Source organism: Elephantulus edwardii, unplaced genomic scaffold (genome assembly GCF_000299155.1).
Source record: "Elephantulus edwardii isolate Elephantulus edwardi_28Jun2011 unplaced genomic scaffold, EleEdw1.0 scaffold00205, whole genome shotgun sequence".
Taxonomy (NCBI): Eukaryota; Metazoa; Chordata; class Mammalia; order Macroscelidea; family Macroscelididae; genus Elephantulus; species Elephantulus edwardii.
In genome coordinates, this window is record NW_006399955.1 from 2,014,109 (window position 1) to 2,020,802 (window position 6,694).

A 6,694-nucleotide genomic window follows, 5' to 3' on the forward strand; every position below is an offset into this window, starting at 1 on the left:
AGGGCTGTTGTACATAGGGTCGCTATGAGTCGCAGGCGACTCGGCGGCACATAACAACAACAACAACAACAGAGGTGACATCACAATAGAACCAGAGGAAATTAAACTAACATTAGGATATGTTTAAAAGGTATACTCTGATAAATTGGAAAAACCTAGAGGAAATGGACAACAAATTCCTTGAAACTCTTGCCCTACTCAGAATGATATGGACTGAAATAGAAAAGAAGAAATTGGTCATATAAATAATTCTCCCACAGAAAAAGTCCTGGACCAGAGAATTTCAGTTAAATTCCACCAAACATTCAGAGTAGATATATCACCAATTCTCCTCAAAGTATTTCAAAAACAGAAAAAAAAGGAACACTCTCAGAGTCATTATATGACATTATATGAAGCAAGCATAAACCTAATACCATAGCCAGGCAAAGATATTACCAAAAAAGAAAATTACACATCAATATAGTTTTATATCTTGACTGCTACTACTATGGATGTTGATTGTGCAGCCAAGTAAAATAAAATAATTGATAACTTCAACAGAAGGATAATAATCAATGGTAGCAGTTTTACCACAGTATGTATATCCTCACATTTGTTATCATTCCAGTTTATGTAACAGTGTTGTTTTCTTAATTTTAGAGCATATGTATTTAATCGTTTTTACCAATAAACATGAATTAAATTAAATAAATGACACAAACCGACTGTCGCTGAATTTATTCCATTTTGTAGTAGCCCAGTAAGAAGAACAGAATTGCCTTTAGAGCTTCCAAGAGTGTAAATCTCTATCGACTAAGACTAGCTTCACTCTCCTTTTTCACTGTAGAATAGCTAGTGAATCTGACTGCTGACCTGTTGGTTAGAAGAAGAATTTTTTAGTCACAGTGCCTATAGACTTTTCCTATCTTTAAGAATGCTTTTGTTGTTGTTCATAGGTGCCGTCAAGTTTGAGTACAACTCATACCAAACCTAAGAACAACAGTTCTGAACCCTGTCATATCCTATGCCATCCCCACAATTTCTAACCCACTCAAGACCAGTCATTGTGTCAATCCACCTGACTTGAGATAGTTCTCTCCTTTGCTCTCCCCCAACCTTCCTAAGTATCATGTCCATTTTCAAGGAATAGCCTCTCATACCAACATGTATAATAATGTAGGACAAAGTTTTGTCATTTTTGCCTCCAAGGAGCATTTTTGCTGTACTTTCTCCAAGATACATCTGTTGGTTCTTTTAACACTCCATGGAATATTCAGTACTCTTCTATAATACCACAGCTCAAAGATACCAATTTTTCTGTAATCCTTATTCATTGTCTAGCTTTCAGATATAAAGTAAGTAATGAAAAAGATGGTGGACTGAATCAGGCTCACTTCAGTCTTCAAACTGTGATATCATTGTTCCTCAGTAATTTGGAGCACTCCCTGACAGCACACTTATCCAACACAATATAGCTCGTGATCTCCTTTCTACTGGTATGAAGGGTATTGATTGTTTATCCAAGCAAGACACAGTCATTGACAGCTTCAATTTTTCTCCATCTATCATGATGTTGTTTATCGGTTCAATAATTAGGATTTTTGTATTCTTGGTGTTGAGATGCAATCCACATTGAGGATTTAATATTTTTTCTTATTAAGATCTTATAAGAAAAGCTGATCCCATTAAGAAATTGATCCCAGAGTAACAACTCTGGAAGTGGAATAAAAGGAAACATAATAGCAAGAAGGGAAAAGCAACATGTATGACTGAAGCTTTAGAAAATAAAGCCTACCAACTGGGAACAAACATTTGGCAATACCATCTTAGACAAAAGTCTGACAATGAAAGTTTATAGAATACTCTTGGGCCTGCACAAGAAAAAGAGTGACAACCCAAGTACAAAATGGGAAAAAGAAAGGGAAAGAATTTTCACAAAGGAAGATATTCAAATAGATAGATAACAGACATATGAAGAAATGCTCCAAATCACAGGCAATCAGAGAGATGGAAATCAAAACCACAATAAGATACCATCTCACTTCGATAGCAGTGGCAAAGTTTAGTAGGACAGCAAGTAATACATTTTTGAGAGGATGTGGACATAGGATAGGAACTCTTCCACACTGTTGGTGGGATTGTAAAATGGTACAAACACTGTGGAAGGCAGTTTGGTGCTTCCTCAAAAAAATTGAACATAGAAATTCTATATGGCTCAGCTATCCCATTGCTTGGAACATACCCTGAGAAAATGAGAACTGTGGCTCAAACAGAGATTTGTACACCAATGTACATAGCACTCTTATCCGTTATCACAATACCATGAAAACAGCCAGATGTCCAACCACAAGTGAATGAATTGAGAAATCATGGTATATTCATACAATGGAGTACTCTGCAGCATGCAGAAGCAATGCTTTTGTAAATTACTACCTAACTTGGGAGGGACTGGATAGCATTATGCTGAATGAACTAACTCAGTCCCCTAAGGATAAATATTGCATAAAGTCATTATTGTAGAATGAGTATGAGAATCCAAGGGGTGAGGTAGAAGCAGAGGGATGAGGATAGGTGAGAGGCAGGATGGGGTGTTAATCATAGGGTTGCACAATTTGATGGCTGGGGTGTGTGTGAAGGAAAAGAGAAGGCTCTTGTGTAAAAAAACAATGTATTCAAACTTTGTAAATAAATCAGTATAAAATAAAATAAAATAAAACAGAATGGTAGGAAAAAAGTAGAACTAAAAAAAAAGAACTTAGTAATGGGGTCTTTTCATCTGGGAAATCTACGCACAACAGTTTATTGCTTGAAGGCAATACTATTCCCTAAATGATCTAAGTTTTGAAATAATAAGCAGGTAGTGTGGTATATTATATAAAGAAAAAATAAAACTGCATATCCTCCTGTGCCTGTCATGAAATCTCTTTTAAAGCACTAATAATGTGTATATGTATCTGTATGCAGTTTTTGGAAAGAATTCTTATGTTCTACTGAGAAAGAAGAAATGATTTTTATTTTCTCAATGAATGGGGAAAATTCAGTTAAAATATCTTTTCCTAAAGATTTTAAATGCCTGTGCAAGTGATTACTTAATAGTGGCTATCAATTCAAGTAGCTCTAATTGTTAGTGGACAATCCAACTTATACTTTAGAAATATGTAACTTAATAGAAATTCTACACAAGTTGAATATTTAAAAATAAACTTGTGTAATCAATTCTATTTCTCTACTATATATAGTATAATTTTGCAGAAGTCATGAAAGGACTTTTAATTTTTCTATTCAAGATACACAATTCATCAAAATTACTCAGTGTAAAAGAATATTGTCATTTCCTATTTTTAAGTTTATACATTTGGCTAAATTCAGCAGTGCTTTTGATTTAGTTGACTTAAAATTTATTAATTTTTGTTTCTTAACTAATTATGGTCATTTCAAAATACTCTTTCCCTCATTAGAAATGAAGCTGTAGTGTATGCCATCAGTCAATTAATGACTCATTGCTTTCAACATGTTAGCTGCTGCATTACATTAATTTTATTAGTAGGAGAAGTTTAAGACATTTAGATAATCTTTATTATTATCATTTGTGGAGGAAAATGTAGTTAAGGACGTAGTAATATTTTCTGCATCACTTCCAGGTTTTCTGAGGCCTAACACATTGCAAAGGTTCTTTTTAAGTGAAATAAAAGTAAAAAAGACTTAAAATTAGAAATAGCACCTTAGTAAAAGGCCATGTATTCAAAAGGTTAAGAGTCCTGGTATGTGTCTATGCACAGCTGCTAATTGAGAGGTCTATTGTCTGAATACATGAACCACAACAGTAAGATGAAGCAGGTTTGGTAGGTTGGTTCCCCACCCCCCCCACTAAAATTTATAGCTTTAGAAATCTATGGAAAGCCAATATGAATTGGGATAAAATGGAAATGGATGACAGTGTATTTTGTTTTGTTTTAGATTATACACATAGTAAATCTTTGAATGAATATATGACTACAATACTTAAGAGAAGTGACAAATTATGGCAAAGACAACTATGTTCCATATTTGAAAATATCCCTTATATTCCATATTTGAGAAATTAAGTAGAGTAATAAGTAACCTCTATTTTGTTATGTCTTAACATAACCTGTGGTAGAAGATGATCAAGGATTTACATTACTAAGTAATCTTTGAAAAAGTTTATTAAAAATTAACAACTTGTCACTTAGAACATATTGATGGTGCTAATTATATTCTTTCTTAAAATAGTACTATTCAGCATTGAACAGTGTGTTTTTTATTTTATATTTACATAAAATATCTATGTATAATCTAATGCTGGACTTCCAAGGAAAAGAAGTATGTTGTTGAAACAACTTAGTACAATATTTCTTTTTCAAAGTTTACCTCATTTAATTCTTTAACTCATTCAGTAGTTACAACATATTCTTTACAGAATTATATTTAGCAATTAAATTTTTCTTTATCTGATCTCTTGTAGCCTATTAGTAAATTGTTGTTGTGCACTGTCAAGTTGTAATGAACCCCATATCTGACCCTCCAGCAGGTTTTTTTCAAAGACAGTTAATCATACAGGAGGAAATTGTTCATCCTTCTCCCACAGGTATATTTGAACCATGTGTCTTTGGTATTGAAATGTACCTTCTTAACACTAGGCTATCAAAGCTCAATTAAATAATAAGTCATTACTGTTTTGTTGCTGTTGTTGTTGTTAAGTGCCACTGAGTCACTTGCAAACCCATGTACAACAGCTCTGAACTCTGCTCTATCCTAAGCCAACTTCATTGCCTCTGACACAACTACCCCCAGTACCTCAGTCACTGAGTCAATCCATCTCATCCAGGGTTTTCCTTTCTTGGTTTGTCCTTCCACCCTCCAAAGCATGATGTCCCTCTCCAAGGACTAGTCCTTCCTTGCAACATGCCCAAACTATGTCAGACAGAGCATCAAAATTCTTGCCTTCATGAAGCAGCCTGGTTTCTCCTTCTTCAGGATGAAACTGTTCTCCTAGCAGTCCATGGTATATTCATTACTCTTCTACAGCACCACAACTCAAAGTCATTGATTCTTCTCCTATCATCCTTAGTAATCGTCCAGCTTCCAGATGCACAGTAAGTTATTGCAAGGCCATGATGGCCTGGATTAGATGCACCTTGGTCTCTAGTAGTAAGAAAAACAAAAAAAGAAAAGCAGTACTCCTAATCAAAAAGTACTCAATTAGAGTCCACCACTAGGTACTTGGCAGGGAAAAAATGGGCAGTCTCCATTCATGTGATTCACAACTTCTGTAAGCTATGGGTGGATTCTAACTAACACCACATAACAACAACAACAACAATTTTCCTTTTTAATGGCCTAGTGATTAAGGAGATGTGCTGCCAACCCAAAAGTGAATAATTTCAACTAACCAGTTTCTCTATTTAAGAGAAAGTTTGACAAGTCCTCCCACGTAATTTAAGGTCTCTGAAAACCCACTGAAGGGTCAGTTATGAGTCAGTTTTCACTGGATGACAGTAAATTTGATATGTTTCTTTGATTTGATAGTCCCCTAAGTGATTCTGGTGTCATGATGTTACATGCTAGGTTTCCAACAGGTGTCACAGGGATTTGAATCCACCAGGACATCAATGAGAAGAAGGTAACACCATGTATTCCTGTAAAGATTTACAGGAGACCTAATATAGAATAGGAATCGGACGGGTCGACTGAAAGAAAATAGTTTGTTTTAATTTTTCTTTAACAGTCTGAATATCTTCCCAAGTTTGAGGGTGTTGGAGGAAAACTTAAATTGTTTTTGATTGTTGAAGTTGCTAAAGTTTCTAGTGTAACTTCATAACTTTTAACCTATTGTTTCAATTTTTTTTCTCAAGAAATATATTCTACTTCTAACAATGTTTCTTTATTCATTATAAAAAATACAGCTGTGCAGCTAACCCAAGGATGTAAGGGTGGAATCCACCAGCTGAAGTGGGTGGGAAGGCATCTTTTCCCAGATAATTTGTTGTTGTTGTTATGTGCCATAGAGTCATCTCAACTTTATGTACAATAGCTCTGAACTCTGCCCTATTCTGAAGCAGTAACACTGTCTCCAACATACTTTCCACCATTATCTCAGTTACTGTGTCAATCCATCTCATCCTGGGGAGTCCTCTCTTGTGCTGTTCCTCCATCCTTCCAAACATGAGGTCCTTCTTCAAGAACTGGCCACTCCTGGCCACATGCTCAAAGTAAGTAAGATGGAGCTTCAAAATCCTTGCCTCCAAGGAGTGGCTTGACTTCACTGTCTCCAGGGCAGAACTATTTGTTCTTTTGGCAGTCTACAGCATGTTCAATATTCTTCTCCACCACCACAACTCAAAGGCCTCAATTTTTCTTCTGTCAATTTTATTCATTGTCCAGTTTGATGATGCAAACCAAGTAATTGTGAAGACCATGACCTAGATTAGACACACCTTAGTCTCTACACTAGCATAATTGTTCTTTAGCACTCTAGAAAGGTCTCTGACAACATATTTTCCCTATGCAATTTGTTGGGTTTGGTGGTTTTGTTTTTGCTTTTATTTCTTGACTACTGGTGTCAAAGATGTTGATTGGGGAATTGCCTCTGAAAAACTGAAAGTCAGTAATAAATCAGTTCTGACTAGATGGCATAAAACAGCAACATGCATATATATTCAGTTTCAACATTTTCAGGACAATAACTGGGGTT